The 9,610-nt window shown below is 46.7% G+C and overlaps 1 non-coding gene across 1 annotated transcript; it reads right to left on the reverse strand.

Annotated features, from left to right (window-relative positions):
* Positions 1 to 6,724: 6,724 nt before the first annotated feature.
* On the reverse strand, positions 6,725 to 6,797 carry TRNAK-UUU (transfer RNA lysine (anticodon UUU)). Its single transcript has one exon. It is a non-coding gene; the product is annotated as a tRNA-Lys (tRNA).
* Positions 6,798 to 9,610: the final 2,813 nt, after the last annotated feature.

Consider the following 9,610-nt stretch of genomic DNA (forward strand, 5'->3'; position numbering starts at 1 on the left):
GAGGAGAGTTATAGAGGAAGGAGCGGAGTCCTCCAGCAGTGCAGAGTGTTTCAGGAGAGGAGAGTTATAGAGGAAGGAGCGGAGTCCTCCAGCAGAGCAGAGTATTTCAGGAGAGGAGAGTTATAGAGGAAGGAGCGGAGTCCTCCAGCAGTGCAGAGTGTTTCAGGAGAGGAGAGTTATAGAGGAAGGAGCGGAGTCCTCCGGCAGTGCAGAGTATTTCAGGAGAGGAGAGTTATAGAGGAAGGAGCGGAGTCCTCCAGCAGTGCAGAGTATTTCAGGAGAGGAGAGTTATAGAGGAAGGAGCAGAGAGTGGATTGCAAAATTTTTTTTTTAACATTTCTATCCTGCGCTGTAATAAAAGAATCCCCATCTGATTGGTTGTTGTGGGTAACACAGACAGTCTCATCTCCTCCGTCTCCAGGATTAGTTGGGCAGACGTGATGAATAAGTCATGTGTTTGTCGGTGATGTATGATTGGCTGGTGCAGTCTGGCGCAGTGCGGCGCAGCCCTGGGACACATTAATGCAGATCACTTCCAGCGCTGCCAGGTAATTACATTAATTTCCTGGCTGCTCGTCCTCTGCGTGTGTCTCTGGGGTCGCCTCCAGTCCCCGGACATTACACACACGTGTATTACTTACCTCTCCAGAGAGCGCCAATCCCCTCTGACTGCAACACCATAATTAAATGTCTGTATTCCTCCTGTGAGCCGTGCTGCTCCATGCGCTGTCTATGTACCTTTGTATTGTTAGAGCTGCGATTTCTACACCATGAAGTATTTCTGCATTACTTTCCAATCTGGGAGAACAAAGCCATTGGAAGGGTTACAGCAATTCTTTATGGCTCCATTCACATTAGCATTTTTTTTTAAGCTCACAAAAACGCTGGATAAAAAAATTGCTGGTAATAGCCTTTTATAGTAGAGTTTTAAGAGCATTATCATTTTATTAGCATTTTGACAGCATGTAGAAAAAAAAGAAGAAAAGCTGTTGGGAGCCTTTTAGCAGCATTTTTTTTCTGCTGGAAAACGGCTCCAAAAAACTCCAGAAAAACTAATTTTTTTTTGCTTCTAGAAGCTGAAGCTGAAAAAACACTAAATGGCCGGCAGTGGTGTGTGTAGATGTGTGTATGTCTGCGGTCATGTATGTATTATTATATGATCGGTAGATGTGTGTGCGCCTGCGGTCATGTATGTATTATTATATGATCAGTAGATGTATGTGTGTCTGCGGTCATGTATGTATTATTATATGATCAGTAGATGTATGTGTGTCTGCGGTCATGTATGTATTATTATATGATCAGTAGATGTGTGTGTGTGTCTGCGGTCATGTATGTATCATTATATGATCAGTAGATGTGTGTGTCTGCGGTCATGTATGTATCATTAGATGATCAGTAGATGTGTGTGTCTGCGGTCATGTATGTATCATTATATGATCAGTAGATGTGTGTGTCTGCGGTCATGTATGTATTATTATACAATCAGTAGATGTGTGTGTGTGTCTGCGGTCATGTATGTATTATTATACGATCAGTAGATGTGTGTGTGTGTCTGCGGTCATGTATGTATTAATATATGATCAGTAGATGTGTGTGCGTCTGCAGTCATGTATGTATTATTATATGATCAGTAGATGTATGTGTGTCTGCGGTCATGTATGTATTAATATATGATCAGTAGATGTATGTGTGTCTGCAGTCATGTATGTATTATTATATGATCAGTAGATGTGTGTGCGTCTGCAGTCATGTATGTATTATTATATGATCAGTAGATGTGTGTGTGTCTGCGGTCATGTATCTATTATTATATGATCAGTAGATGTATGTGTGTCTGCGGTCATGTATGTATTAATATATGATCAGTAGATGTGTGTGTGTCTGCAGTCATGTATGTATTATTATATGATCAGTAGATGTGTGTGCGTCTGCAGTCATGTATGTATTATTATATGATCAGTATATGTGTGTGTGTCTGCGGTCATGTATCTATTATTATATGATCAGTAGATGTATGTGTGTCTGCAGTCATGTATGTATTATTATATGATCAGTAGATGTGTGTGTGTGTGTGTCTGCGGTGATGTATGTACCAATGTTTACATGCCTTTTATATGTATACATTGTAGCATGATCAGTGTGTATACACATGTCTCCTGTAGTATGGAGGCCTCTTGTTCTATATATATCGGCTCTGGCGGGTGGAAGGGACATAAGTGGTCCCTGGTGAGTTAACCTCTGACCCCCCAGATGTCCCCGGAGTCCTATCCCCGTCTCTGTATGTGTCAGGACTAGATGGCACACATGGGACATAGAAGGACAGTTGGGGATTTTTTAATATTTGCAAACCAGAGATGTCACTGGTGGGACCGGCTACTAGGACTGATCACATGATCCGTGGGATGTGTTCACAGCAATGCACTGAACATGCGGTCACACCTTTATCATGCATTGCGTTAGGAACCTGAATGGCCAGCAATGCACCAAAGATGCCGCGTGCTGCGTTTTGTTTTAATACAACACAATGGAGGAGAATTACTAAAACTGGAGCACTCAGAATCTGGTGCAGGCAGGGGCGGACTGACCATTTGGAAACTCGGGCACTGCCCGAGGGCCCGGGGTCAGTAGGGGGCCCCATGAGATGCCCCTGGTACCTTTTTCATAGGCTTTTTTGAGTTTGGGCAAGGACACAGGGGCCCCATGATCCCCTATTGCCCGGGGGCCCCATGAGTTGTCAGTCCGCCCCTGGGTGCAGCTGTGCATGGCGGCCAATCAGCTTCTAACTTCAGCTTGTTCAATGAAGCTTTGACAATAAAACCTGGAAGCTGATTGGTTTCTGTGCAGAGCTGCGCCGGATTGTGCACCCACCAGTTTTAGTAGACCCCCACCCCCATGTATAGATGGCTCATCTAGGGTCACACCTATGCGCTTTCCATTGCATTTTGCAAATTTGTTTTGATTTCCTATGGGACAGGTTCACATCTCCGCGTTTTCCCCGGTGCGTTTTTTGGAAATGGTCAAGACTTTTTTAAATGCAAACCGCTGAGTTTTTTGGTTCAATAGATTTCAATGGAGACAGTTCAGAAATGCATGTAGTATGTTTTTGATGCATTTTTGCTCCCCAAGGAGCGGGGTCTGCCTGGCCCCCTACTAGGAGCAGGGGCGGACTGACAACTCATGGGGCCCCCGGGCAATAGGGGATCATGGGGCACCTGTGTCCTCACCCACACTCAAAAAAGCCTATGAAAAAGGTACCAGGGGCATCTCATGGGGCCCCCTACTGACCCCGGGCCCTCAGGCAGTGCCCAAGTTTCCAAATGGTCAGTCCGCCCCTGACTAGGTGCCTTGAGCCCCGGAGATTTTGGGGGTTAGAGGCCCTTTCTCTTCAGAGGATTGGCTATTTCTCTAGTGATTTCACTGTGCACTTTTTTGTTCGCAGGGGTCTGACAAAGCACCGCAAAGAGGAGATCTGCAAAAAGAAAAAAAGAGTGGTGGTACCATCGCTTCCGATGAGTAGGGTGTAGGTTCTCAGAGCTGCCCCAGGGGGGAAGGGCACCTGGCCAGGTTCTCACCTTCCTATGGGGTCTGTGTTCAGGGGAGCCCCGCCTAGGTGCTTAGGTGGACCTTACCCCCGCAAAGTCCCTGAAGAATGGGGTCTGGCTGGTTTGGGCAGGGTGGACCATGAGTACCCTCGTCCCAGTCAGGAGTCTTGCACCCAGTGGATCAGGACCAGGGTCCTTTCTCTTCAAAGGACGACCATGTACACACTTTAGGAACTTTTTGTGTGCTGCACTTTTTGTGCGCAATTTATTATTGCACCTGATGTTAATTGTAAGCGTGTGCGCCGTACCATGGGGCTTAAAAAGAAAAACGTGGTGGGAAAAGGTCATGTAGCACCCAAGGCGAAAGGGCCAAGGTACAGCCAATCCAACGCCAAACACCATCCCTTCATTCTATACAGAAAGGGCCAAGGTACAGCCAATTTACGGCCAATCCACCGCCAAACACCATTCCTTCATTCCATACAGAAAGGGCCAAAGTAAGGCCAATCCTACGCCAAACACCAACCCTTCATTCCATACAGAAAGGGCCAAGGTACGGCCAAGGTACGGCCAATCCACGCCAAACACCATTCCTTCATTCCATACAGAAAGGGCCAAGGTAAGGCCAATCCTACGCCAAACACTAACCCTTCATTCCATACAGAAAGGGCCAAGGTACGGCCAATCATCCGCCAAACACCATCCCTTCATTCCATACAGAAAGGACCAAGGTAAGGCCAATCCTACACCAAACACCAACCCTTCATTCCATACAGAAAGGGCCAAGGTATGGCCAATCCACTACCAAACACCAACCCTTCATTCCATACAGAAAGGACCAAGGTATGGCCAATCCACCACCAAACACTATCCCTTTATTCCATACAGAAAGGGCCAAGGTAAGGCCAATCCCACGCCAAACACCAACCCTTCATTCCATACAGAAAGGGTCAAGGTACGGCCAATCCCACGCCAAACACCAACCCTTCATTCCATACAGAAAGGGCCAAGGTAAGGCCAATCCCCTGCCAAACACCAACCCTTCATTCCATACAGAAAGGGCCAAGGTACAGCCAATCACCCGCCAAACACCAACCCTCCATTCCATACAGAAAGGGCCAAGGTAAGGCCAATCCCACGCCAAACACCAACCCTTCATTCCATACAGAAAGGGCCAAGGTACAGCCAATCACCCGCCAAACACCAACCCTTCATTCCATACAGAAAGGGCCAAGGTAAGGCCAATCCCACGCCAAACACCAACCCTTCATTCCATACAGAAAGGGCCAAGGTACAGCCAATCACCCGCCAAACACCAACCCTTCATTCCATACAGAGCCAAGTGTTATTGTTTGATGCTAAGTGATTTGTATGGAATTTGTTAATGATAACAAGAAAACCAGTCAAATGGATCCCGTGCAGCCAGCAGCAATATTCCTTCCCCCCTCATCAACAATAGATCCACCCCAGCAGAAATAGCCCCCTGGCTGCAACAACATTACATTACATTACATTACATTGAGTTTATATAGCGCCAAAGGGTTTGCTCAGCGCTGTACAATAGAGGGGGGGACAATACATGAAACATTACAGCAACTACAAACAGCACACGAGGGGTTATAGGGCCCTACTCTTTCGAGCTTACAGTCTAGGAGGGAGGGGGTAGAGGTACAGGAGGAAGTGGCTGTGGGGGATGGAGTGGTAGGAGGAATGAAGGAGAGCAGCAGTTAGGTGAGGGTGGGGTAGGCTTCCCTGAAGAGGTGGGTTTTCAGGGAGCGCCTGAAGGTGAGGAGGGAAGGTGACAGTCTGATGGATTGGGGTAGTGAGTTCCAGAGGATGGGGGAGGACCTGGAGAAGTCTTGCAGACGTGCGTGTGAGGAGGAGACCAGGGAGCAAGATAGAAGGAGGTCCTGTGAAGAGCGAAGGGTACGGGTAGGGTGGTACTTGGGAATCAGGTTGGTGAGGTAGTTAGGGGCAGTGTTGTGAATGGCTTTGTAGGTCAGAGTGAGTAGTTTGAATTTGATGCGTTGGGCGATAGGGAGCCAGTGGAGGGAGAGGCAGAGGGGGGTGGCAGAGGTGGAGCGGGTGGTGAGGTGGATGAGTCTAGCCGCTGAGTACAACAGATCTCCCAGCAGCCAGGATCAATAGACCGCCCAGCAGCCAGCAACAAATAGACCCCTCCCATCAACAGCAGATCCCTCCCAGCAACAAAGGGCCCCCAGAACAGTCAGCCACCCCCAGCAACAATAGAGCCCCCTGAAAAAATAGATCCACTCCTGCAACAATGGATCCCCCAGCACACCCCAGCTCCCCTTGCCATTACATACATTCAGTGCTGGAGGGGGTGCTCCTCTCAAGACCTGATCGCTGGTTCACGTGTCACCTCCTCCCATCCTCGCCTCCAGGACTTCTCCCGAGCTTCTCCCACCCTATGGAACTCCCTACCTTGATAACACCTTCATAAATAAACCTATGGATGTAATATAAATACCTTCATGGATATATACATTTATTTAAATATGGATTTAAAACAAATGGTCATTACAAATACACAATTCATGACCAGCTGCAATAATTGGTATAACAATGTCTTATGAAAATAATTTTTTTAAAAACAGTTACTGTGCCAATTTAAAATCTCTTCAGGGCAGTTTTAGACGCTGGTAATAGCTTGGTGTACAGATGAGAAAATCCATGACACAAGAATTAATTCAGCAAGCAGAGCTTCCAGCAACACTGTGCACACAGGTCCCTGATACAGCCTATCAGAAGACTACAGGCACCGACTCTGCAGCGCCACCTGCTGCCTCGCTCCTTCCCTACACAGCTGGCAGCACGCTACTGGAATGGACTCCACAGCGCCACCTGCTGCCTCGCTCCTTCCCTACACAGCTGGCAGCACGCTACTGGAATGGACTCCACAGCGCCACCTGCTGCCTCGCTCCTTCCCTACACAGCTGGCAGCACGCTACTGGAATCGACTCCACAGCGCCACCTGATGGTTGATCTCACATCACATGTCTATAGGGAAGGGAATCAAGCAAGTCTGTTGTAGAAAATGAACTTTTCAGTCAATAAAAAAATAATTAAAACGCTTGAAAGTGATATAGCAAACATGTAAAGACATATGTGCGCTGAATACTGCTTTGCTGCAAAATTACAGAAAAAAATTGTGGAGCCGCCCGAACAGGGACTTGAACCCTGGACCCTCAGATTAAAAGTCTGATGCTCTACCGACTGAGCTATCCGGGCTCCATGGAGGAGTTAGTGGTTGAAGCGCATGATAATTAAACACAAAGACTAATTTTTAGTTGATTTCTTGCAGTCATTCTATGGTATATGTGTATGAGAGTGAGTATATACAGCTGAAACTTGAAAAATTAGAATATGGGGCAAAAGTTCATTTATTTCAGTGCAGCAACTTAAAAGGTGACTCTAATATATGAGAGAGACTCCTTACATGCAAAGCAAGATAGTTCAAGCCGTGATTTGTCATCATTGTGATGATTATGGCTTACAGCTCATGAAAACCCCAAATCCACAATCTCAGAAAATGAGCATATTGTGAAAAAGTGGAATATTCTCGGCTCAAAGTGTCCCACTCTAATCAGCTCATTCAGCCATAACACCTGCAAAGGGTTCCTGAGCCTTTAAATGGTCTCTCAGTCTGGTTCAGTAGGAATCACAATCATGGGAAAGACTGCTGACCTGACACCATCATTGACACCCTCCATAAGGAGGGAAAGCCTCAAAAGGGAATTGCAGAAAAAGTTGGATGTTCCCAAAGTGCTGTATCAAAGCACATTAATAGAAAGTTATGTGGAAGGGAAAAGTGTGGAAGAAAAAGGTGCACAAGCAGCAGGGATGACCGCGGCCTGGAGAGGATTGTCAGGAAAAGGCCATTCAAAAGTGTTTCACAAGGAGTGGACTGAGGCTGGAGTCAGTGCATCAAGAGCCACCACACACAGACGGATCCTGGACATGGGCTTCAAATGTCGTATTCCTCTTGACAAGCCGCTCCTGAACAACAAACAACATCAGAAGCGTCTTACCTGGGCTAAAGAAAAACAGACCTGGTCTGCTGCTCAGTGGTCCAAAGTCCTCTTTTCTGATGAGAGCAACGTTTGCATCTCATTTGGAAACCAAGGACCCCGAGTATGGAGGAAGAATGGAGAGGTCCAAGGACCCCGAGTATGGAGGAAGAATGGAGAGGCCCAAGGACCCCGAGTATGGAGGAAGAATGGAGAGGCCCAAGGACCCCGAGTATGGAGGAAGAATGGAGAGGCCCAAGGACCCCGAGTATGGAGGAAGAATGGAGAGGCACAAGGACCCCGAGTATGGAGGAAGAATGGAGAGGCTCAAGGACCCCGAGTATGGAGGAAGAATGGAGAGGCTCAAGGACCCCGAGTATGGAGGAAGAATGGAGAGGCCCAAGGAACCCGAGTATGGAGGAAGAATGGAGAGGCCCAAGGACCCCGAGTATGGAGGAAGAATGGAGAGGCCCAAGGACCCCGAGTATGGAGGAAGAATGGAGAGGCACAAGGACCCCGAGTATGGAGGAAGAATGGAGAGGCACAAGGACCCCGAGTATGGAGGAAGAATGGAGAGGCACACACTGCAAGATGCTTGAAGTCCAGTGTGAAGTTTCCACAGTCTGTGTTGATTTGGGGAGCCATGTCATCTGCTGGTGTTGGCCCACTGTGCTTCATTAAGTCCAGGGTCAACGCAGCCGTCTACCAGGAGATTTTGGAGCACTTCATGCTTCCTTCCGCAGATGAGCTTTATGGGGATGCTGACTTCATTTTCCAGCAGGACTTGGCTCCGCCCACACTGCCAAAAGCACCAAAACCTGGTTCAATGACCGTGGGATTACTGTGCTTGATTGGCCAGCAAACTCACCTGACCTGAACCCCATAGAGAATCTATGGGGCATTGCCAAGAGACAGATGAGAGACATGAGACCGAACAATGCAGAAGAGCTGAAGGCCGCTATTGAAGCATCCTGGTCTTCCATAACACCTCAGCAGTGCCACAGGCTGATAGCTTCCATGCCACGCCGCATTGAGGCAGTAATTGCTGCAAAAGGGGCCCAAACCAAGTACTGAGTACATATGCATGCTTCTACTTTTCAGAGGTCCGATATTGTTCTATGTACAATCCGTGTTTTATTGATTGCATGTAATATTCTCATTTTCTGAGATTGTGGATTTGGGGTTTTCATGAGCTGTAAGCCATAATCATCACAATGATGACAAATCACGGCTTGAACTATCTTGCTTTGCATGTAATGAGTCTATCTCATATATTACTTTCACCTTTTAAGTTGCTGCACTGAAATAAATGAACTTTTGCACCATATTCTAATTTTTCGAGTTTCACCTGTATATATATATATTTCAGAATTTTTAATTAAAGGAAGACTATCTATCTATATACAGTACATACACACAATCCAAAATATTCATAGCTCTTGATGAATCTAAAGCTTACCTTTGCACTGGAGGAATGTGCAGTTTATTGCAGCCAGAGAAGACTGGCACCTTACAAGTCTTAGCAACCCAAAATGTACAGAATTGCATTACTCTGGGTTGCGGGGCCAAAGACAAAAGTACACGCCCCTTTCTCTAGTGCGTTAGGGAGCCAATTAAACAAACGGGCTGCCCCAACACAACGCACGGCAATGCACGAAATAGCACACGCCAACACACTTTGTGATACGAACCTCAAAGGAGCGAACCCTGAGATTGTGCAGTCAGATAGTACAATGTATAGCCAGCTTCAGATTGGAATGGATCTGGGATTTTTATTGTGGTTTGGATTGCATGGAGATCGTACAATCTGATTGTATAGTGTTTGGCCATCTTAAAGCTCACCATACATGTTACAGTCTTGATTGTACGACCTCCTTCAGATCTACCAAAAAGTATGCAGTGCAATGACCGACCTGATAGGATATAAATGGATTGGCTCTATTAGGTAGAACCTCATATTACGAGGTTTTGATAAATCTTAGGTTGATTGTAAAGAGTATATACATATTCTTTACAATCAATGTAAGATTTATC

The sequence above is a fragment of the Staurois parvus genome, unplaced genomic scaffold, assembly GCF_062004578.1.
Source record: "Staurois parvus isolate SC_StPar_1 unplaced genomic scaffold, SC_StPar_1.0 ptg003583l, whole genome shotgun sequence".
Lineage (NCBI taxonomy): Eukaryota > Metazoa > Chordata > Amphibia > Anura > Ranidae > Staurois > Staurois parvus.